The 25,992-nt window shown below is 39.0% G+C and overlaps 1 long non-coding RNA gene across 1 annotated transcript; it reads left to right on the top strand.

Moving 5' to 3' along the window:
- LOC309655276 lies at nt 1–24,727 on the top strand. The gene is made up of 2 exons (XR_014260743.1): nt 1–22,367; nt 22,452–24,727. It is a non-coding gene; the product is annotated as an uncharacterized lncRNA (long non-coding RNA).
- The last annotated feature ends 1,265 nt before the right edge of the window (nt 24,728–25,992 follow it).

Here is a 25,992-nt window from a genome sequence, read left to right as displayed (position 1 = left end):
TCCACAGCTACCAATAAGACAACTGTTTAGGTTAAGGGCACTCTATTTTTTTTCAAATATATAAGTTTTTCCAATTCGAAGGCTCCATTGTCTGGCCACTGATGAATAGGATCTTATGTTAGTCTGTCTCAATAGTGGCTCAAACCAATAAGCCTATTCATGGCTTAACCATGGACACCCAAAGGGCCCCAAGAGAGGCAGCCTGCCAAGACCCAGAAGTTCACTCCCAGGGTGAGCCTCAAAGACAGACCTTCACTGGCACAGACGGTAATGACAGTATAGTGAAAACGGTGTCTGGTTTCCCACAAGAAAGCAAGACACCTCCAGTCACAGATTCACTAACCTGCAACGCCAGGCAGGTGCTACTGCAATGAGACTTCTACAACTCTGACAATACAAAGGTTGAGAAGGACAAAGGCCCGTTTGGGCCTGGGATCCCTTGTGACAAACTCCCTTGAGAGTGGGCACAGTCGGACAAAGACTGCTGCTTGTGACTTCGTGTCAGGAACCCCAGCCTATTTAACTGGGCACCAAATGCAGGCAGGTACTTGCACCTTCCGGCTGGTGGAAACCAGAGAATCTTTCACTGGTCACAAAGCCAAGCTGTCAGGACATAGAACAAGATGAAAGGTCCCTGGTTTTTACACAGGGACCTACAGCAAAGTCTTTGTAAACAGACGTGGGCCCATGGAGAGCAGTGAACTCACCAGTGTTTGAGGCTGACTTGAACAAAAGTGTATGGGACCTGCATTCTACCCTACGGCTCACCCTCCTATGACAAAGGACACAAAGGACAGCAATAAAGGAAAACAATGACCGTCTCTGGGAAGAAAGGGATCAATAGAAAACAAGAGTATTCATAACAAATCTTTACCAGAGTCGCTATACCCAAGGCACTACTCCACACAAATAATCTAAATTAAGGGGAAAAAAAAAAAAGACTCACCACTCTTACTTCCAGCAGCCCCTGCAAGCAGAAACCTGGGAGAGGGTGTGGTAAGAATTCTTACCTTCTGCCGACTCTTCTCAAGAGGTTCCAGGGTCTCTCAGCTGCAGCCCCTGCCCCGCACGTCGGCAGCATCTGGTCAGTGGAGAGACCTCCACAGGTCACTAGACCTGTCTCTTCTCCGCTTCTGGGCTGTTTGGCTGGAATAGTAATTAGATGGACATAAGACAGATTAGCAGGAAGAAAAGTACCACATGTACAGAAGCCCCAGAAAAATATGGGACTCCCAGAAAAAGTGAGGCTTATATACCATCCTGAGCTAATGAGAATGGGGCAGGCACCTGGGGCTTCAAAGGGGAGGAAGACAGTTTATGAGAGCTGACGAGAGATTTTGGTAAACAAATATTTGCCCTGCCATGCAGACAGGTCTCTCTGATGTAAAAAGTTATCTCTGGTAACAGCTCTACTTCACAGTACAGGCCCCAGATCTAAGTTCTTTTTGGCAGTTAAAGGAGAGGTAAAAAGCTTTTCCTGAGTCTGCTGGGTCTCAACTGCTTTTGGCTCAAAAGAGTCCGAATGCCAAAATAGCACATTTTGGGGTGGTATATTCTGCTCCCCCTTGGGGGACACAAAACAGTCTGTCCATAGCATCCCGTATACAGAAAACCAGCAGCAATGTTGGCATCCGCCACCTCCTAATGCAATCCATGAGCATTGGGAATCAAGATCTGAATTTGTAGGGGGTGGGGCACATTCAATCTACAGCATTTATATTTTTAGATAGTCTGTTTAATACCGTAATCCTGCTTAGGGCTGACACTAAAAATAATGACAGTAACAAAACATTTACCTTACTTGTCAGCAAAAATTAACCATTATCTACTATGTCTCAAGCACTCTTAGAAGGCTTTAATTCAGGAAGACAAGACTTGGTCATTTGGAATATGTGACAAACAACACAAAGTGACTCACTTTGGATCTCTCACTGTGGATCATGCCTGCACCTGGAGGAATCCATAAACAGGGGTGTGAGAGCAGTGTCGTGGGCATCTTGGTCATTTCAGAAGAAGAAGGTGCTCAAAAATGTGATCTATTTTGTGAGTTCCACCAAAAATCATCTCAGCATCAGAAGAAAAATGGCACCCTGCCAGTTGCCTCCATGATTCCAGGCATTAAAAGGAGTGTCATGCAGAGTTTACAGATGCATTTCACGGAGTTAGAGCCCTGGCTTCTAATCCAGGCTCCATCATCCTCAGAGTGATTCATAGCCCCTCTGGATCCAACTTCTTCCATCTAAAAGTTTTGGAAAACAGAGTGTAATAGTCTCTTAACTCCTAGTCACAATCAATAGGAAAAACTCTTAGCACAATGCCTGTTGAAAGAACACTGATAAGTCTTAGTTATTATAAGGGGGAGTCTATTGGTTAGGAACCCAGACTTAGACGAGACTCAGGTCCATATTTCGGGTGTGCCCTAGACAACCTGTGTGGTCATGAGCATGTAACTTCCATCCTCTGTCTCCGTGCTTCAAGTTCCTTAAATTACACATTAATTTATAAAACAGATGATAATGAAACCTACATCATAGAGACACTATGAGAATTATGTGTTAATATTTGAGAAGCCCTGAGAATAGTGTCTGGCATGTGATAAGCAGTTTTAAGTACAGGTTAAATATACTGTTGTAATTTGAAGGAATCCATCTGGGAGGAAGGTCCAGGGTGTCTAGATCTTATAGGACGTCAACAACTATACAAAGGAGAGAGGGAACTTAGAAACTACCATCCCAACCTTATAGGTTAGTCAGGGTAAGAACATTTATTTTAGGGAGAGCAATAAAATGTGTATGAAGGTGTAGTGAGGGTGAAATTCAGAATAACTGTATTCTCAAAATTGAAAATCCTGTAGTAAGTGAATGCACCTCAGTGTGAGTAAATGCAACTCTAGACTTTTTAAAAGGCTGCAAACATGCTAGAAAGTGTATAAGACAGTCACTTATTCATAAATGGTGTGCATCTCATTCATTACAAGATTGAGAAACAATTGGCCAGTACACAAAATAAAATCACATTTCTGGAATTATCTGAAATGAAGTAAAAACTCTCTATATAAATATATTCAATATCAAATCAATTAAATAGTGGAAATTCTAGGTGAATAAAAGTGGAAATTAATTTATGGTATGCTTTTAAGATTGAAATCTAGAAAGTGACCTAAATTATTTTAATAAAAGTTGTTTGATGGAAAAAGGGAAAATGTATGAAGTAATGCTATATGAAATAAACAGAATCCAAAATCATTTTGCATACATGTAAAGGGCTTAACATTCATAGGCGAGAAGGAAAAATAGATATCCCAAGATGTCATAGCCTCATAATTGCCATTTGCTTTTGTCCTGCCTCTCATCTCCCTTTTGTTAAATTTAATTTAATTAAATTTTAATTTTTAAATAGATATTCAACATTTGATAACACTTAAAGTACTGAGATATGCTTGCTATAGAAAGCTCATATAATGCCTGCTCATGGTCATGGATCTTTTCTCCTGATCACGACTTAATTCAAAATGTCTTTTAATACAGAATTTCCTATGTTTTTGTTTTGAAGCATATAGAAGATTAAGGTTTTCTGTTGTTTTTCCATAAATCATAACCCATTCTCCCAAGAGACAAGAACTACAGGTCTCAGGAGAAGAATGTATATAATCAATTTGGTTTTTCTCTAACAGAAATTATAATTCTGACCACAATTTAATAAAAGGATAAGTTAAGCAAAATATGCATTTAAAATCAAATCTTTAAACTCATTTCTAATTGGGTTTAAGGGAAATTTAATAAATAACGTGAACAATTCCACTAAATTGTAAAATAATATAAAAATTAGGGAAGAATTTAAAAATCACAAAAATAATCTAAAAATTATAATTAAACTCCGATTTAGTAAAACTGACAGAATACAATATGAATAAAAGTACTTTCTTATAAAATGTCAGAATTTTTTAGAAAGCAATACCATTTACAAAAGAAAACAATGTACCTCTGAAATATTCTCAAAAGTATATAGTAAACTGTCACATAGACTATGCCAACATTTTATGGAATTATATTAAAGTAGACTTAAAGGAAAGACATAATATTTTAATAAGAATACAGGACAGTCATTTTTCTAATTTATAGATTCAATATATTTCCATGAAAATCTCAAATGAACTTTCAAAGAACTCAGCTAGCTCATATGAAAGTTTAGGTAGAAGGGTAAATATTCACGAACAGCAAAGACACTTCTGAAGAGTGTGGATGCTGGAGAAAACATTTTCTAACATATCAAGACACTTTGAATCTATAGCCATGAAGACGGTATAGCAGAAGAGAAACACTGAAAACAGAACAGACTACACCAAAACTTGTCCACGAAGACTACGACGGGGCACTATGGGGCTCAGTAAAGGGTGGGCTATAATATAATTGGTGTCAGGACTGGTAGTTATCCATGTTAGAGCATTCAACTGGGTATCAATTTTAAACCATTTCAAAAATCACCGTCACAGAGATTAAAAGGATATATAAAGTATTCAAAACTTCCCTTTCATAGGAGTAAAAAGAGTATTTGTCATGACCATTGAGAACAGAAAAAGTTCTATAATAGCACCCCAAATGCACTAACCATAATACAGAAGATTGAAATATTAAAATACATTAAAGATCCCCTCTTAACCCAAAGAGACAAAAAAGTGAAAACATGAGCTAATAATTGGGAAAATATATTTTCACATTTTCAAAGACATACTAACTAGAAGATATAAGGAATGTACATATAGCAGTATGAAAGACCAAAAATAGAAGGCAAAATACCCAAATATTTACAAAATAATACATGAAAGTATGTTTAACTTTTCTTATAATGGAAAGTTCAAAATAAGATAACAGTAATACACTTTTTACAATGACTAATTTGGCAAGAATAGTAAAGTATGACCATACTCACTATAGGTGAGAAAAAAGAACCAGTTGAAATTCTTAAAAGCTATTGGTGTAGAAGTTGAAAACACTCTGGAAAATAATGTGGAGTCATTTCAAACTTGAACATGCACACATATTCCCTAGCAATGCAGCGCACTCCCAGAGAAAGGTCACACACAAGCACAGCAAAATAAGCTCAGGAATGCTCACAGCAACGCTGTTGGTAACAGCCAGAGACTGTAAACAGTGGAAACATCTATTAACAGGAAATGGATAAATAAAATATGGCATATTCACATGATAGAATATTATACAGCAGTGGAAGTAAATGAACTACAGCTATATAGAGAAAGGAGCTAAATCTCACAAGGATGGCATGGAGTGGAAAAAAAAATTTAAGACTACACATAGCATAATGCTATTTATATAAGGTCAAAAGTACAAAACTAAACAATATGATGTGTAGGAATACATACTTCGATAAAACTAAAGAACAAAGGAAAGAAACAGAATCCAGGAGAGTGGTTTCCCCTCTAGGTCAGGCAGGAGCATGGGTTTTCGGAGGAGTACACAGTAGCTTACATGAGATTGCTAATATGTTACTTCTCAAATTGTATGTTGAGTTCATGAGCATTAACTCTATTATGCTTCATAACTTAGTCTGTATTCTCAAATACATAAAGCCTTACATTTTATACATTTACAAAATAAATCCTGATGTATCAATAATAAAATTGTAAGTAATTATCTTTTACCATCCGAATGTAAAAACTAACAAGAAAAATAAGTTACCAGAAGTGTTTCTGAGTATAAATAGAAGTAATCCCAACTGCATATTCATTAAAAAAAAGTTCTGATATATTAGTCTCGAGATGAGTGATCTGAAAGGTCAAGATGCTAAGATATGCTCTCATTATGAAAAGAAAGTCTTCAAAGTGAACTAATCAAGGCTTCTCAAATTATGACAGGGATTAAAACCTTGACACAAATGTGTTTTGACAGTAGTCAAGGGATTCAGAATAAGAGTCTATAATCAACTAATTCCAAAAAAGGAGTCACCATCAGAAATACTTTGTACAAGAAACACAAGCAAGGGCCCTCAAAACTAAGGCAGATGAGAACAACGAGCCTTGCAAGACATCTAAATCTGATTTGGGGAAAGGAAATCTGAAGTTAGTAAGTTAACACCTAGAAGTACAGGAAATTCCGTGTGTGCTTACACAGAATTTTTAATCTTATGATCCTACAGCCCACAGAAGCTTAACCACAGGAAGACAGAGAAGGCTTTTATTAGGCCACAGTGCCTGAAAGCACAAAATGCTTACCAAAGACCAACACTGCAACAGTTATGTTTCAAACAACCACAAACCTACAATTTCAGAGGACATGTTGCTGCTACTATACTTAGGCTACAAACCTTTTCTTGCCTAACAAGATACCTTATAGTCTGTTTAGATAAAATTAGACATTTCAGTAGACATTTGAGAGAACTGTGCAATAATTCACCTAACAATTGAAGGATTATAGTACATCCTAAGACTTACCAATTCTAATTGAAAAGACCTAACATCCTTTCTTTATAGGATTTTTAAAAATTGGTAACTCCTCAAACATACTTTTACAGCATTTCAGCCTTCCGAGGGAATGATGGCAAAAATGCCTACCAACAAACATAAAGGGATATTATCCCATATTACACATACATACATACATTCAAACACATTAATATTTATATATGGATGTGGGTACACAAAATTCAAATGTATTTGGGTTAATGAATATATGCACACAAATGAGATTCTATTAGTCAAATATCTACTGAGAAAACTCAGCATAGATATTATTACAACTTATATACTTAGTACTTTGAATAAGCAACTTACTGTATTTTATTAAGTAAAGGACAATAATGGGTTAAGACAGTGGAAACAGATTCACTGTATTTAAAAATTCTCTTCCCAAATCCTCCGTACTAAAGCCATTTAAAATAAAAATCGAAATCCTCAAAGATGGGAACAGAAGAGCAGAAAGCCTTAAGCCAATATTAAATCTGGAAACTAGATGGACAAAGAGAAACTCGCTTAGCAGACCCAACGAGGCACCTATAAGCCTATGGTGAGGAAAACAAAACCACCCCGATTTAAATGCAGACTCCCCTGAGCAGCTCAGGAGCAGCACCCGCACTGCTGGAATCGGGGATGAAGGACTAAACGAAAGAGGTGAACTAGGGTGGTTAATTTTATGTGTCACCTTGGCTGGCCACCGGGTCCCAGAACATTTGGTCAAATATGATTCCAAATGTGTCTATGAGGGTGTCTCTGGATGCAGTGAACATTCCAATCAGTAGACTGAGTAAAGTTGATCACCTTCCATAACAGGGGTGGTACCGCTCCACTAAGGTGAAGGTCTGAGTAGAACAAGAAGACTGTCCCCTGAGTAAGGGGATTCCTCCTGCCCGGGTGCCTTTTTGAACTGAGACATGGGCTCCTCTCCTGCCTGGGGACTCAAACCAAAACATCCGCCCTTTCTGGGTCTTGAGGCTGCTGGCCTTAGGAACGAACTAAACCATGGGCTCCCTGACTCTATTTCCTTACTGCATATCTTGGGACTTCTCAGCTTCCATATGGTGAGCCAATTCTTTGTAAGTAATCTCTACTTCTATTTACACACATCTTGTTGTTCTGTTTCTCTGGAGAGCCTTAATATAAGTGCATGGAATCTTCTTGAGAAGCAATTCAATCCCCAGATTGTTTTCCTCATCTCCAGGCTCTCAGGTGACTGTCCTTCCTCCAGTTCACTCAGAAGCCTGCAGGTTTTATCCTGGGTGGAGGGTAATGGGTTCTCAGGACTGGGAAACATCAGATACAGTTGAGGGCATAGCTCTCATTCTCCAAACAATAGAAGTAGGTCCACCCCGCTCACTGGAGGCTGCCCCCAAGCAGTCTTTCAAAACTGGGTTCGCAGAGCACTGTTAGATGGATCCCTACCTTTTGGGAAGAGATTTGATGACCCTTTTATGAAGCACCTGAGCTAAGCAAAAAGAAAGATGCAGACAGAAGGTTGTATGCTCCACAACAAACGTTCTAGCCACTAGATCATCTTGAGATCAAGCTCAATATTGACAAATCCCATCTTCTCAGAACTTCCAAAGAGTTTATTACATTGTTTTCATTTATAAACAGATAATCAACAGCCTGATATCTGAGGAAAGTCTATGACATGAAATAAGAGGTTTTAGAAATCAGAAAACTAGTAAACAACTCGGAGATTACACAAGGAGGAAAACATTCAAATATACTATCGTTAAGATTCCCAGAGTAATAGAAGTTACTGTATACATGAGACAATGACAGTGCTTCTCATAAAAAACATGCTGAAAAAGGCTTTTGATAAATATCTCAGTTATAATAAAACCTCAATAGAAAAATTGAAAAATACAGATGAACTCTTCTAGAAAGTAGAAAAACATGGATAGCACCAAAGATAGGAAACTTGAAGGTCCAAACCTAAGAGTCCAACATATGAATGATATTGGAAGTTTCTGAGAAAAATTTAAGAGAAGGGGGAGGGAATCGATAATCCAAAAAGAATCCCAAGAATGAAGAATCATTTTCTAAGTCAAAAGGGCCCACTCAAGCAACAATTCAATGGATAAGACTACACACCCCACACTACGACACCTCTACTCTTATTTAAAAGATAGTAATTAGAACATCTTAAGATTTCTCAATAGCAACATTAGAAGCTAGAAAACACTGAAATGATTTCATACAATGACGGGTAATTTTAAACTTAGAATTCTATTCCCAAATTATTACTCAAATGAGGAATAAAGGCACCATTATTTTTTATTTTAAAAACAAAACCTTATTCCTCATACATTTTTTTGTCAAAAGCTACCTGAGGATGTGCTTCACCAAAACAAGGGCATAAATCAAGAAAGAAATATACAAGGTTCACAGAAAACAGAAAATACAGGAAGGAGGCAAAGAGAAAACCAAGATGGTGGTGAAGGAAATTCTGATGATTACCATGGGTGAAATGCAGAGGGCAACTTACTCCAAACTGGAATAAGATCAAAAATCTTTGGCCAGGAACATGGCAGTGACTTGCATCCAAAACTATATTTCCTTCCAATGACAACTGGAAATTATAGGATCATTACTTTGATCAGAGATCTTTGGACAGTGTCTGACACTGAATTTCAGTGGTTACCCTGAAACTTGGTGTTATTTTGTTAGTCAACTTCTTGGTAAGAGCATTCTGATTTCCATGGAATATAGAAGAAAATGCAAATATGCCCAAATAAGATTAAACTCTGCTCTCTATATATACAATCTCTCTGAAAGGATATAATAACCTCATATCGATTATCTCTAGAGAGGAAAACTGAGTGGTTGCTGGAATAGGTTATGAAGCAGAATTATGTTTTTATGCCTTTCTTACTTCTTTTGAATTTTCATCATAAACATGATTTATTCAAATTGAATAAAATACATTTTCTAAAGACATTAGCAGCAAATGCCAATACAATTTGAGCCTGTAATTTTACTTCTGGGATTCAGTGATCTATTTAGAAAGATTTTCATTGCAGTATTGAGCTAGAAAGTTATCAGAAATGATCCAAATGCTGGTTATCAAGAGACTAGAAAAGAAGTGATAGGTGGTAGATAAAACTCTTCACAAACACAAAAGTGTGAATAACCTAGTTAGGTATTGATAGAATATTTTCTAATATTCCTTGTTAAGTTAAAGAAGAGCAAAGTTAAGAATGCTACCATTTGCATAAAAAGAAAAGATTAAGTTTTATATATTTATTGCTTAGATATGCATAAAATGCATGTGAAAGGATAGGAGATAACTGCTACTGAAAACATCAGTTCCATCTGGAAAAGAGAAATTCTGCTAAGAGAACATGGATGGTAAGGGTTTTTGCTGCATTTCTTCCTGTATTTTTTACATTTTGAACCTGTGCTGTATCACCCCAAAGTTTACTTTATAGGGTCAAGTAGAATAAGAAATAATTGGAAAAATCAAATGAAGATGAGTGATCTAAGGAAGAATATACTGTATACAGAATTACGTTTTCAAAGAGGTGGTGTTATTTAAGATGGACTTGAAGGAGGTATGTTCTGGAAGAGTCTCTGTCTCTATTTGAACGAAAGGGAGAAACTGGTCAGGATTCTAAACCTTCAGGCAGAGAAAAACCCTTAAGTACATGGAGATGAGTCTCTATGGAGCACATTAACAGTGGATATTCCAGGATGACTAGAGAATAGGGAATATAGAAGAAATCAGAATAAAGCTGAACATTCACATTGCAAAAATGGTACTGAGTGCTTGGCATTTCCATGTGAATGGCTGGAATGTAAATGAAAGTTTGAGACTAAAAGGGACCCAAACGATAAGTTCAGAAATTGCATTATTTACAATCATTCATAATTTTAAACTTTCCAAATGTGATTTATTTTATGGAAGGATTTGTTAGAATATTAATGACATCCTATATATTAATTTACTCCTATTATATGTTTATTTTTTATGGTATTTTGCTTAGAGTTTGTTGACCAACTGCATGGACTGTCATGTGTGCACGTTTTTGTGTGTGCATGTCATAAAAGTTAGGACACCTCAGTTTGTCCAAACCTTTGACATCAGTGTGGCCATGACAATGCACACCAGGTGTGTCCCCTGACATCCTCCACCCCTCTTGACAGCACTTTAAAAGATAACTAGTTCTGGCTCATGGACTCTGAAAACAGTTCAAATTACATAAATATTTTTAGTTATTAAGTCATTTGAAAATATTAGGCATTGAGTTGATATTTACAGTGTTGAAATACTAAATCCATAAAAAATCATATCTGCAAACAAAACTGTGTATTAAGCAGAGTAAATGAATTTACCTATGAGGTAAATGAAGATCAGAACAGAAAATGAAATAGAAACTTATTGCTCTTTTGACTCTTAGATTAAGAGCTGATTCTCCAAAAAGATAAAATTGACAGACTCTTAGGTAGCTAGATGCACCATAAAAATGAGGGCTCAGATAAAATCAGAAAAAAAGAGGAGACATTACAAATGATACCACAGAAATACGAAGGATCTTAAGAGACTACTATGAACAATTATACATCAACAAATTGGACAGCCTAGAAGAAATGGGTAAATTTCTAGAAACCTACAACCTTCCAAGACTGAATAATGAAGTGGAAAATCTGAATAGATTTATTACTAGGAAGAAGATGGAATCAGTAATCAAAAACCTCCCCAAAGTCTGAGAACAGAAGGCTTCACTGGTGAATTCTACCAAACGTGGAAGAATATATACCAGTTTTTATCAAACTCTTCCAAAAACTATATAAAACAGGAGGAAACACTCATTTTACGAGGCCAGCTTTACTCTAATGCCAAAATCAGACAAGGATACAAAGAAGAAAATTACAGGCCAGTCTCTGTGATAAACATAGATGCAAAAATCCTCAACAAAATATTAGCAAACTGAATTCAATAGCACATTAAGAGGATTATACACCATGATCAAGTGTGATTTATCCCAGGGATGCAAATATGGGTCAATATCCCCAAATCAATGTGATATACCACATTAACAAAATGAATGGTAAAAATATGATCTTAATAGATGCAGAAAAAGCATTTGACAAAACTCAACACACATGACAAAAACTCTCAACAATGTGTGTATATATATAACAATTATATGTATACCTCATATAATAAAAGGCCGCATATAACAAGCCCACAGCTAACCTCATACTCAGTGAAATGCTTAAAGCTGATCAGGAACAAGGCAAGGATGCCCACCATCTCCACTTTTATTAAACATAGTATTGGAAGTCCTAGCTAGTGCAATTAAGAAAAAAAGGCATCCAAGCTGGAAAGAAAGAAGTAAGATTGCTACAATTTGCAGATGACATATTATATATAGAAATCCCTAAATACTCCCAAAACCATTGAAATAAAATTCAGTAAAGCTGCGGAATACAAAAATCAATATGCAAAAGCCTGTTGCATTCCCAAACACTAGTAATGAACTATTGGAAAGAAATTAAGAAACAATTCCAGTTACAACTGCATCAGGAAGAGTATCTAGAAATAAATTTAACGAGGGAGGTGAATGACCTGTACACTGAAAATCACAACACATTAATGAAAGAAATTGAAGACAATTGGAAAAATGGATTTTTCACAGAGAAATGGCGGTGGGAAAACTGGACAGCCACATGCAAAAATGAAACTGGACCACTATCTTATATCATATGTAAAAACTGAGGTATGAGGCACATAAGTAAATGGAGAAACAGCCTGAGAAAATTAAGGTGAGTTGAAAACTGGTCATTAATGACCCGGGGGAACATAGCCCAGAGTGCTCCCCAGTCAGGATGGTGGAACCCATAGTTGTGCTGGGGGCGGAGTCAGTCTTATATTTTGCTCTGTGCTGTTTTCTCAGACTTGGCTTATTCTCGCACAAAGCCTAATCTCTCTGTGCCCGCAAAATGCACCAACAGTACAAGGACTGTCATAAAATGGATTGTGGTTGCCACCACTGTTAGCACCAATTCAGACAAATCATGTCTTATTCAAAGTGTAAAAATCACGCTTAATATGTAATAAATGAGTATCTGCAAAATAATTTGTTAATTAAAACAAGGTCTTGGTAATTTGTAATTGTCTAAGTAAATTCATTTTGAACAATGAACTTGAACCATAAGAATTCATAGGCATCTGCGAAAGTAAGATTTCTCCTAAGTGTCTTAAGCTTTTGTGATGGTTCTATTGCTTATAATTCTGAAAGTATGAAAGCAAATATCTTAAAGGTCAATGAAAAACCCCTCGAGATATATTAGGAAGCTCAAAGGGGGGAAAAAGTCTTGTAGAATAGTATCATTACTCGAAAAATAGTATCAGTGTACAATGACATTAGAATCTATACATTGTGCGAAAACAAGACTGAAAATGGAAAAAAATCCAATATAAGATCAGTGGGAAATGTTTTACTCAAGAAAAGGTGAATGCAAATCATGTTCCTCCTTTCAGAATGCACACTCATCCTTCCTATCACCCCCAGTTAGGAAGTTAAGAGCCACAGGATGTTTAAAGTATTGGTCACGCACTGAGCTACGTAACAACGAAGAGCACTGGATTCTACTGCAGACCCACTCTCATCAGCAACATGCTCATGCGCCTCAGACCTTCTAAGACTCAGCAAGTGGAAATCTTGTCAGCGTGTAGTTTTTCTGCCCTTTCCTGGCAGCTGTCAGAACTGTACTGATGTAGCAGCCAGCAGCACATTATTGTCCCAAGGAAAGAAACAGCACATCTGACACTGCAAGATCTGACCCACTGCTTTAATTAGCATTTTTTTTTTTTTAAACAGGAAGGAATCTGGAATGACAGCCAATCTTCCCCTCTCCTATCTGCATTCGAGTTTGCAAGAGGCATTCAGAATCAGCTGTGGATCCAGTCAAAATGAACTGAAATATCACCTTAAATACTCTTGTATGATTGAAGATATTTATAAATGATAGCACTTCATTTTGACTGAGATTCTGACAAAGCATACAATTAAACTTCCCTGAATGCAATACAAGTTAAAAGAAACATATCTTTTAAAACCTTGAGATACAGCTAGATATGTTCATAATTTGCCAAGTTTTAAATCCCTCCTGAAATGGTCCCTTTTCACAGTTAACTCCATTGCACATGGAATCAGTGGAGTCAAGACGTACAGCCCACTAAATGCACATATTTATCACTGAGTCCTGTGTCTACACAAGTGGCACCTACTATTTTGCTCTTCAGTAGCAGAGAATGTCCAACAGCTTTGATTTTGAAGGAGCTGACCCTTTAATTTCACCATTCCGCCAAAAAAGCAGTGATGTGAAATGGCAGGAAGATTTCTCAGTGCCTTGAAGACAAGATTTGAACAACCAGACCTTCCTCCCTTCCGATCAATTGTAAACTGACAAAAACAAACCACAGCAGCTTAGATTTAGGGGAATCTTTTATCTCATTATCAAGATACTTTTAATTTGCAGAGAGTTTCTTAGAGCCAATAAATACCTCTACCCTCTGCCTTCATTGGATGTAAGAACAGATGAAAGAGAAGTGTAATGGTTTTGATTCCATCAGGACATCGACATTAGTGGGGGAGCAATTATAAAAGTAATTGACTATACTTTACGGGCATCGGGAGGGGGTCGTTCTGAAGACCCATCCTGCTCCGAGGTTAGTGCTGATACCGTTCATCCTCTGCTGTGTGCCCATGTGTTAGGGCTGCATCCCTTAAAGACACTAAGCATCTTCCCAAGATTCAAAGCACAACAGAAGACACATCATGAATGGTCGGTTCCCGCTGCCTGCGGTCTACTGTTCACACCCCTGCTCTGTCAGGGGAACCAAAAATAAGGCATCGTTCACCTCTGGTGATGCATAATTTAACGACCCCTAAGTGTCCAGCAAAGCTTTTAGTGTTGATATAGATTAATTCACAGGACACGGTCTCAGGTGTATTTACACAGAGGTGTTCCCTGTCTATTAAGAACTTATATGGTCCATACTTTTAAAGAAAATTTTATATCTGAATAGTTTTAGGTTTACTGAAAGAATCTGAAGATACCATGGAGAGTTCCCAGGTATTCCAGGTTCAGGTCCTGTTATTGAAAACATGTTACATTTTGGTACATTTATCACAACTAGGGAACCAAGCTGATACATTATTATTCTTTGCTAACATCCATATTTTATTCCTATTTCAGTTTTTCCCTAATGTCCTTTTTCTGTTCCAGGATCCCATAAAGGGTACCCTGTTACATTCAGTGGTCAAATCTCCTTAGGCTCCTCTTGGCTGAGACACTTTCAGCTTTTCGGGGTTTTTGATGACCTTGACATTTTGAACAGCTCTGGTCAGGTACTTGGTAGACTGTCATTCAAATGGAGTTTTTCTAATATCTTTCTCATGATTAGACTGAATAAAGATTTTGGGAGAAGGACCAGAGGTAAAGCACCATTTTCATCACAAAATATCAAGGGTACATGCTGTCAACATGACTTATCACTGTTGGTGCTGACTTGGATCACCTGGCTGAGGTCGTGTTTGTCAGGTTTTCCACTTAAAGTTTTTTCCTCCTTTCCATTCTCTTCTCTTTAAAAGTCAATAAAAGCAACCCACACTTAAGGAGAGTTAATAATCAACCTCCTTGAAGATAGAATAGCTACATGATTTAAAATTCTTTTGCACAGAAGATCCATGTAACAGAATAAAGAGCCCAGAAGAGAACTAATGCTGACATGGTCAATTAATTTACACAGCGGGGTCAAGAATGTCCAACGGGGAAGGATGGGTCTCCTCAATAAATGGTGTTGGTTTGCATTTCCCTGATGACTAGTAATGTTGAGCATATTTTCATGTGCCTGTTGGCCATCTGTATGTCTTCTTTGGAAAAGTGTCTATTCAGGTCTTCTGCCCATTTTTTAATTGGGTTATTAATTCTTTTGATATTGAATTGTATGAGCTGGGATGGACCTGAAGAGTACTAGTGAAATAAGTCAAACAGAAAGACAAATACTGTATGTTATCACTTATGTGTAATCTAACAAATGAATAAATTTACCAAGACAGAAACAGTCTCACAGATGTAGAGAACTGGTGGTTACCAGTGGGAAGTGAGATGGGAGAGGGGCAAGCTAGGGGTAGGAGATTAAGAGGTACAAACTACTAGGTATAAAATAAGCTGTAAAGATATATTATACAACACAGGGAATAGAGGCAATATTTTTAATAACTTTAAATGGTGAATAACCTATAAAAATACTGAATCACTATGTTGTATACCTGAAACCAATGTAATATTATAAATCAAATATAATAAAAACAAACGGTGTTGGGAAAACTGGACAGCCACATGCAAAAGAATGTAACTGGACCACTATCTTACACTATACACAAACATTAACTCAAAATGAATTGAAGACCCGAACATAAGACCTCAAGCTGTAAAACTCCTAGAAGGAAACATAAGCAGTAAGCTCCCTGACGTAGGTCTTGGCAATGATTTTTTGACTCTTACTCCAAAGGCAAAAGCAATAAAAGCAAAATCAAGTGGACTACAAGCTAAAAATCTTCTGCACAGAAAAGAAAACTAACATGAAAAGGCAACCTACTGAACAGGAGAAAATATTTGCAAATCTTAACTGATAAGGGGTTAATATCTGAAGTATATAAAGAACCCATAACTCAATAGCAAAAAACCCAAACCCAATTTTAAAAATGTGTAGAGGACCTGGATAGACATTTTTCCAAAGAAGACATACAGATGGCCAACAGGTACATGAAAATATGCTCAACATCGCTCATCATCAGGGAAATGAAAATCAGAACCACAATGAGATACCACCCCAGGCCTGTTAGGATGGCTATTACCAAAAAGAAGTAAATGTTGGTGAGGATGTGAAGAAAAGGGAGCACTTACACACTGTTAGTGAGAACGTTAACTGATGCAGTCACTGTGGAAGCAGTATGGGAGATTCTTCAAAAAATTAGTCTAACAACCAGATGAACCAGTAATTCCAATTCTGGATGTTTATCTGAAGGGGAAAAAACCCCACTAACTTGAAATACTGTATTGCATATTTTAAAATTGCTAAGAAAGTAGATCTTAAGATTTCTCATCAAAAAAAAAAAATTTGTAGCTTATACGTGTGGTGATGGATGTTAACTAGACTTACTGAAGTGGTCATTTCATGATCTGTACAAATATCAAATCATTACATTGTATACCTGAAACTAACAATGTTATATGTAAGTTATAACTCAAAAAGTTAAATTTAATGAAAGAAAAAAATGTCAAACAAAAACACCACAAAATTTCAGTGGTTATTCTCAATGAAATTTGCCATTTTCTTTTTAAACATCTCTATTTTACAAATAATTTTAAGATATGCATTTGTTATTTTTTAAATCAGCAAAAGCTGTTTTAATAAATATCCTTTTAGGATGTTAAAAAAGAAAACTATAAATACAAAGACTTGGTAGCTTAAAAGTAAAGGGATGAAGAAAGATTTACACTAACACTAGTAAAAAGAAAGTGGAAATATCCATAGTAATTTCAGGAACACAAGTTATAGAGTCAAGAAAATTATCAGGGGAAAAAGGGGGACTTTATATAATTGTGAAGAGATCAACTCTCCCAGAACTAACATTTCCAAACACCTACGCACCCAATGACCAAAATACACAAAGCAAAAACCATTAGAACCAAAAGAAGAAATTGACATGTTCACTATTATAACTGGAGACCCCAACACCCCTCTCTAGTGACCAAATTATTTCAGAACAAAAGAATATTAAGATGGTATCATGAGTATGATAACAAGAGACTGAGTCACAATAGCCTCCCTTAGTGGCTCATAAACATTTAGCAGTATGATTTGTGTGGTTTTTAATACATAACTAATGCCAGAAAATTTGTCTTTGTTTAGCATTACTCAAAAAGACAGCATACAGTATGCACCGTCAGAGTGATTCTGAAGTATAAATTCTGACCAAAGTTTTCTAACAAGTGGACAGACTACTGTGGGTGTATCCAACTCTAGAAGATTTAACAGTAAGCTATGAGGAGGAAACCCAGGGCCCGCTGTAGGTAAGAGTAGATGGCAGAAGATGCTCCATGTAGCAGGAGGAAGCCAAAGGCCTGGCCTATGTGTGAGGAGACGGTGGAGGGTCTGCTATAGGTATGAGAAGCGAAGTTGCTGCTCTAGGTATTAATAGACAGTGGAGGAGATGCTCATTGTATGAAGGGATAGCTGATGCCCAGGGCTGAGCTACGGACAAGGAGACAGAGGAGGGGCTCTGCTGTGTAGGAGGGGAAAGCCTAGGGTCTCTGCTGAAGCCGAGGTGCTGTTCTCGGTAAGAGGCGGCCAAGGGGCTGCACTAGGTGTGAGGGGAGAACGGAGGGTTGAGCTATTAGAGATTTTTTTCTGCCTTGTAGTATCTCCAGACATGGAAGTCCATCTGTATTTCCTACCCAAGACATTTCTGTACCTCCTTGTCTTACTTGGTTATCTTTCAGTCTCACCTTTTATCTTTTTGAGGAGAAAGCTGACTTTGTGCAGAAGCTTTCTATGAGCAGGTCGTTGCAAGTTTTCGCCTTTTAGTTATAGATGAATAATCTGTGGGGATATGATGTCCAGCTTAGTGCCTGTAGTTAAAATTGTTAATACCGTCACATATTTCAAAGTTGCTGGGAGTAGATCTTAAAGTTCTCATCACAAGAAAAAACTAACTGTACAGTGATAGATGTTAACTAGGTTTGTGTTGATCCTTTTTCAGTATGTACAAATATCAAATTATGTTGTTCTATTTTACCTCCAGGAAAAAGAAACTTCCATCCAGTTCCATGAATCTCCCACACCAAGCAGGATTCTTTCCCCAAATGGTGTTCCTTCTGGAATGATGGCCAGGTGTGGGTCAGGCTGGGCCCTTCTCCAGAATTTGAGTCTCTGAGCTCAGGGTCACGGGGCTGCACACATGTGCGGGTCACACACTCCATGAAGACAGCTTTCCTCTAGGAGCTGAGGCTGCGCTTGGTTCCTGCACCCAGGAAACGCCACTGAGGTTATGGATGCCTGTTGATTTTATTTACATTATTTGCCTCAATCTAGATACACTGTAGCCAGAACCATTTGATTTCTAGCCTGCCATTCAGACCTATTTCCAGTAACTGAAGTCCATCTCTATTTCCTGTCACACTTTTATACCCAGAAGTCAGAGTTGGTTCTGTTTATTAGCCTCATCTTTTATTTTAATCTTCTTTCTAGTAATTTGTTCAGTTTGTATTTTCTATTTTAAGTGTGTCCTTTAAACTATATTCTGACGACTAAGTTTTTTGGATTTTCCAGGACTGTATTCATTTTTACAATTTTGGTGGTTTACCAGAATGAAAGCCTAAATGGCCTGCAATGAAACTTCATCTCACTGGGGGGAATGTGAATGGACTTCTGTGATGTGCTCCTAGGGGCATCTCAGACCCAGATTCAACCTATATGTCTTGACTTGAGGTTTTCTGAACCAAAAACATCAGTAAAAATTTGAATACAAACCCTACATGAGACAGTGTTTTGTTTATAAGACAGTTTTTTTTACATGCAGAATCGACAAGTTTTTCTGTCGGTTAGCACATACCTGGTCCTTTTCCTGAGGTCATTCTCTCTAGTGACCCGAGCCACAGCACTGGTGTAGCTTTCATTCCCCATGTACTTGTCTCCACGTCATTCATTTGTGCTCTTTCCGGCCACTGAAAGCCAAACCCTGGCGTCACCAAGGGCAGCACATTCCCACGAGGTAGCTGAAGCTTCAGGGAAAAAAGTTACAGTGTATGTTTTGCTCCCTGTTTAATTTTTGCCCTTGGAGAGTTCCCTGTTTATTCCAAGTTTAGTTTTGCATTTGAGAGACTTGTTACATTTTAACTGACATTTCTAGGTGTTTCGTGGTAGGGGCACTTTGAGTATTTTCTCTGCTATGTTGTTTTTGGACATGATTTTATTTTAAATTGATAGCATGGAAATGATTGCCCATCAATTCTGTGACAGATAAGATGAAACACTAAGAGCTGGACTTCCCTGATTTCCACATTTAGTTTAACCTAGAACTCTACTCAGTCTCTTGACCTCAGATCCAAGATTTCCAATAGACATATTATATCTGTTGAAAACTTTCCAGTTTAACAGGAAAATCAGGTATATGCAGAAGAAGCCAGTAGGCACCTGTTTCACTCAGGGGAGCCCCAAATTCAGGGGCAGATCTGGGTACCAGTTGCGCTCTCCGAGGGTCTCCCTACAATGAGATGCTGATTTCAGGATGCAAAAAAATAAGGGGTACGTGGTGGAGAAACCAGGAAGACACCTGCTGAACCAAATGCTCCAAGGTCCACTGGACCCCAGTGTCACTCAGCACGAGCAACCCAGGGTTGCTGCCAGGAGTTCGAAGCCAAATCTAATTATAAAGCATCACAGACAAACCCACGGGGTGGGGGGCTTCTAAAGCAAGAGACCTGTTTTCTTCCAACAGGTCCAGCACAAGGAGAGAAAGCTGAGGAAGACAAGTCAGCACCTGGTCTAGGTGGACTCCTGAGCCGGGCAGGCCACTTTCCTATAAATATGATATTGAGGCAACTAGTGAACACAACCACGAAATACGTAATAGTACTAAATCATTGTTGACTTACGTTAAGGTTTTTGCTTATGAAAGTATGTTTTTGATATTAGGAATAAAGAGGAAGAAAGGTCTTCAACTTCATCTCAAGATGGGCAGGCAAAAATCAAGGGAGTGAGGGGGGGCCCCGAGGGGTTATAGTTGAATCTCCTGCGGGCTGTTAAGGACCAATCTGCAGAGCCCTTTACCAAGGATGTGGATTTCATCCACCTGCGCTCAGTAATTGGCGTCACTGTATTTAAGGGCTCCCAGGCTAGTCCTGGTCACAGCTGCAGGTGATAAGGAGGAGGGGAGGCCTGGGACCTCGCTCAGGATGTTTTCTGGTAAGGGGACGGGGACTTCCCAAGGCTCTGAGCTGGGGAAAGACACAGTTGGACTTGCTTTTAAAACCGCCTGGTGGAGAAGAGACGGGCGGGAGGGAGCCGCCTGAGGAGGCGGCTGCAGCCCTCCAGGCAGCGGCCTGTTTGCACTGGTTGGTGGAGCCGAGGTGGCGAGAACTGGCTGGATCCAGGCATGTCCTCACCAGGGAGTCTTGCTCACCAGCCACTATTTAGAACAGGTGGTGAGAGAGAAAGGACTGAAACCTCATATCTGCCCGAGCAGCTACAGGCCTGTTCCTCCCTTTGAGGTAAAGGGCCCAGGACAGGGAAGTGGGCGGCTGTGGGCAAAATCTATCACAGGCATCATCACCAAGGGATGGGTGTACGTCACAGGCCCTACCAGGGAAAGCAGAGAACTGACTCCAACGGTGTTTTCTGTACAAAGTGCTGGAGCCCCAAGGCTGAGTCCCAAGGCTGAGCCCTGGCCAGGCCTCTCCCCACGAGACACCACCGGGAACCCCTCCCCTCTCCTGGGGCCCGAGGAGCCCACAGTGACCATCACAGGGGAGAAGGCCCGCCGTGGAGGAAGTCACACGTCTCCACAGTCGAGGCCTCTCTGTCTTAGGCTGCCCCGGCTGCTTCCCCAGGGCCACGGAACGGGGGCTTACTGTGCAAGAGATGCTGATTTCTCACCGTTCTGGGGGCTGGAAGTCCAGGGCGGAGGTGCCAGCGCGGCTGAGTCCTGGGGAGACCCGTCTTCCCGAGCCCTCTGTGGTGGAAGGGCTGCGGGTGCATGGGCTTCTCTTTTATAAAAGCGCTAAGCACGCCATCACGAGGGCTCTGCGCTCAGCTCACGCCCTATCACCTCCTCCAAGCCCCACCTACCAACACCATCAGCTTAGGATTTCTGCATACTAACTGACAAGGGGCACAAAATTCAGTCTGTAGCACCCACCCAATTCCGAAACAAGCTTCATCATGGTCTGTCTTGATTAAATAAAATTGTATTCTTTAAAACCCTAAATAAATCCCGCTTTCCAATGTCCATTTTTGAGAGACCAGCACAAGCTGAAACTTAAAAATCACTCAGGAAAATACCCCAGGTGTCCCAAGTGAGGTCGGGTTTGACCCCATGTCTTCCAGCAGAAATGCAGACAATCAGGGGCCCAACGTCCTCTTCAGAGAGCTGACTACCCGGGTTTCCAGGACTCACGACATTTTGCCTAACTTGGTGAAGTGCTGGCATGTTTAATGTCACTTCATAAACTAAAAACATCTTGATTATGGGGGGGGAACGTGAGTAAATAATGCTCAAATAAAGTCAAATTACAACCACAGGTTCATGCTATGGCTTAAATATATCAATCTGTTCCTAATACTTTCAGGTAATCCTGGTTTATTAGTTATTTGTTTACCCCATCCTCTGTTACCTTTCTCCAGCATTTTCTAGAAAGTGCCAAAGGGGAAAAATGTGGATGAAAATGTAAAAAGTATACAAACGTTTTAATTCACTAATCTATGTTTTTTACAAGCTGGTTGAAGGTAATGCTATACAATCTGGTGGTAAACACATTCATCTAGTTCACTGACACCAACATTCTGCAAAAATGGAGATTAGAAATTGCCATTTCCAACAAAAGTAGTAAATGCTGCTTTACGTGTTTCATAAAACAGACCCTTAATGGAGCACCGCGTTCCATGGCCCGCACTGAACGTAGCAGCTGAGCTTGGATCAGGCAGGTCCCCACGTCCCGCCTCTACGGCAGGAAAGACCGTAAGGCTCCATAAGCCTGTCTCTACATCCTTACCTGCAAGATGGCATAGAAGCACAGCCTCTGAATCATGGATTTTGTGAGGATTAAACGAAAGACATGTGAGGTGCTAGAGATGCATGTGCTTACCTGCCGCCAGGTAAGTGTTCAATACGCCTTCACTTCACAAGCACCGTCTCATAAAACAGCATCACAAACGCTGATCCCTGCTTTACTTTTACAGATATGGAAATAGCAACTCAGAGGAGCTGAGTGAGTGAGTTGTTCAAGGTCACAAACAAAGGTGACGCGGTGGCTGGAGTTCAAAGCCAGGTGCAAGCACCTCCAAAGCAGTCCTTCTCCACTCTGTACCTTGAAGGCTCTCAGGACCCTGCACGGATTTGGTTGCTTAGTTGAATTACACAAAGCAATTTTTTAAAGTTTTAAGAGGGATGTTCTAAAATGAATTATTAATCTAGATGATATTTTAGTCTGATTTACTGCAAAAAGTAGTGAAAATTTGAGATTTAAAAATTTACCAGTAAGCAGTTGGCCTATGAATGTGAAGGTACATCCTCAAAACTCCTGAAAAGATTGAGATTTTTGTTTTTTCACCAGTTCAGCTCTTATGAGCTGTGCTTTCACTATTAACATTTTTGCTTAACTTGCCAGATATGGATGCCTTTCAGGATCAATTTAGATTTGCAAGTGCAGCCTGAACGGAATAGATGTGCATTCCTAGCTCGCCTGCTATTGACAGCTGCAACCAGAACAACGTACAAATGGAAACCGCTTCAAACAATAGCCCGAAGCAATTACATCCCAATAGCTGTTCAGAAACTGCCACACCTGCTGTCCATCCATCCTTATTAACAAGCTCAATTCAAAATCAAAAGTGATAGGAAACAAACTAACTGTTACCAGCTGGTCCACGCAGATGTTGAAACGAATGTCACTGAGGTGGGAGACCCGGATTCTATTCGATCTGCAAATGTGCGCTCAAAGTCCAGAACTTTCCTTGATCAATTATGCTGGGACCAAGAGGATTTTATTGTCAACAACCTGGTTCCTGACGTGAGAGAAGTGAGATTTATAAAGCAAGTTGAGCAGTCAAAATAAGAGCTTTTTCAAAAATTTCTGGAACCTTTTAGTATTCCCCATCCAGTCTCGAGAGAGAAACAGTTTTTAGTGTCTCATCTTTGACTAGAGTTTGGAGCAGGCCGATCTGGGACAGAAGGGCAGCGACACTGGCGTCCACTGTCTTCCCAGCTGTGAGGACTAGCATCGCTGTCTGGCCACCAGTGGCGCATGGGGTGCTCTGGTGCTTGGAAAAGACAAACATACTCTCCTTCACATTTCAGTATTTCCTCAACTGAGACAGAAAAGGAGAGACAGGCAGGCATGGCACCCATCGGTCTTCTTTCGTAGTTAAGGGCAAAGTAGTCGTCCACTTCTTGAAATCAAGGTGAAGTCAGGCACTTGGCTCAACAGAACACGTGCTAAATGGCATCACAGGTTCTGTTCGTTAAGGAAATGGCAGGCGTGACCTGGGCGAAGAAGCAGCAGAGCGTAAATTAGAGCAGATTGAGTCATTACAAACACTTTACAAATTTAATTCTACAAAATGGAACTTTTTCAAAAATAATTTTGTTAGATTCTGCCGTTCCTTTGGATGGAAGGACTACTTTAGCTCATATTTCATTCTTTTCCAGAAACGAAGGCTCTGGGACATGAGAGAGTGTGTGTGCTGTGCACCTGTGTGCCTGCACTGCTAATGGCATACTTTTTCTTCGGTGAAAAACAAAAAAACAAGCTGCTGCCCCAAGAGTCTGTAAAACCACATGCTAGATTATGGTGACTACATAGACAACTTACTAAAATTAGTTCTCTTAAACCCATATTTTGCAGGAAACATGAAAAGGAAATAGTAGTTAGAAAGTATAAAAAAAGTGAAGAAAGCGTTTATGGGAAAAATCAGAAAAGTTAAAGATGGTAGGTCTAAGAGAATCTGAGACTATTGCTGTATTTACTTCATGGCTTAATTTTGAATGACCACCTCTTCCAGGAAGGCTTCCATGGATACTTCATTTGAAAGAGCAGACTTCTCACTCACCACTATCACTATTTCCATCCTTCTGCTTAATTTCCCTCCTCCCCATCATCACTGTCTGACAGTAGACAATTGTTTCTGTTTTGTTTTGAGGTGGTCAGTGGTGAGCTTTTCCCACAAGAAGATAAACTACAGGATGGTAGGAAATGTATCACTGGATCTCTGTAGTCCATAGAAGAGCCTGAAACATAGTAATTCAAAGAAACTAGGAATGAATAACTGGCACAAGTCCCAAAATTCTTCTACAGATTCATCTCTACAAATGAATGCACCTCGTTTGCCATACATTAACAAAAGAAAGCATTAGACACCTCCTCCTGCTAAAATGCATCTTCCATTTATAAATGCTGCAAACCTCATGAACTTTAGTACTTGTCATTGATCAAGGAATAAATTCAAAGTGTGGATTCTCCAGGGTTTCCCATTACTTTTAGGAGAAAAGCAATTTCATCATCTCAGGGATGGCTCTGCAGTGTGAATGTGCATGCCCCAGTTAAAAAATCTGAAACAAATGGAGACCAGCCCTGACAACTCCCCGAGCAGACAAAACCAGTGCAGTCACACAGGCAAAGCTTAATTCTGTTTTTGCGAGAGCAACTTCACTCCTTGTTTCTGCCTCTGGAATCATGAGCGAAACTTAAACTGCTTCCTGAGGTTGCTATGAGGTCACCTCTGACCAATAACCTATCATTTAGGAAAATTCTAACATTATAACCAGTCACTGTGAAGAATACAGTCACCACTTCCTCACTAGATAAGCTGCATTATAACAACACACCCCTGAGCCTCACCCACTGTTTGGCTGGAGAGCTCCCAGTTTGCCAACTGTCTTTTTGGTGTGAGCATAACAAACGTTCACTAATCCCTACTTGGGTGATTCACTGGTTCTCCTTCTGTTGTTTCTGAGCTTTTGAGAACCTTTAGCATTTTCAGTAATTGCTTTATACTTAAATCTGGACATGCAGCTATTATTATTTATACCATTTCAAACATAGAGAATTATGCACACTGTCAAATCCATAATTTTTAAGTATGAGTAATTGATAATTAAGATGCTGTAACAAATTATATGTAATTCTACAAAAACTCAAATTTTGTTAAATTTAATATGGTTAGAAAGAATTGGGTCTCTTCCTATATTTTACTATTATGACTTTTGACTTAAAAAACAATCTAATTAAAAAAAAATTGAGATCAAGGACATCAATATCCAATGGTGAAAAGTAATACAAGTATTAATTTGGCTTGTATGTTATAAATAAATGACTTAAAGAATTTTTTCATCTACCTTTTAATAGTAATAGAAATGATGATGATAATAGAAGCTAACACTTCACGTGTGTCAGGACCTCTTCCCAACACTACGTTTTTATAAGTTTGCTGTAACCTGTGCATATGTGGGTGTGTCCGTGTGTGTGCCTATGTGTGGTGTCTGTGTATCTGTGTGTTTGTATGTCTGTGTTTGTGCTGTCAATGTGTGTGTGCAAGTGATTTGTGATTATTTGGAAGGTTACATCTTTGAGTCATTGGTTCTAAGGTATCTGGCTTAATAAGGATTTCTAGGACACAGCATTATAGAATGTTCTTTTAAATTTCCCTATATGGAATTTAGTTTTGAAAACTGTATTTGGCAAGGATCTCCCAATCTTGTCTAAACGAATACTCATAATCTTTC

Source organism: Balaenoptera physalus (assembly GCF_965194825.1).
Source record: "Balaenoptera physalus genome assembly, chromosome: 2".
Lineage (NCBI taxonomy): Eukaryota > Metazoa > Chordata > Mammalia > Artiodactyla > Balaenopteridae > Balaenoptera > Balaenoptera physalus.
Note: the sequence above shows the minus strand (reverse complement) of the source record. Positions and strands in the feature narration are given on the sequence as shown.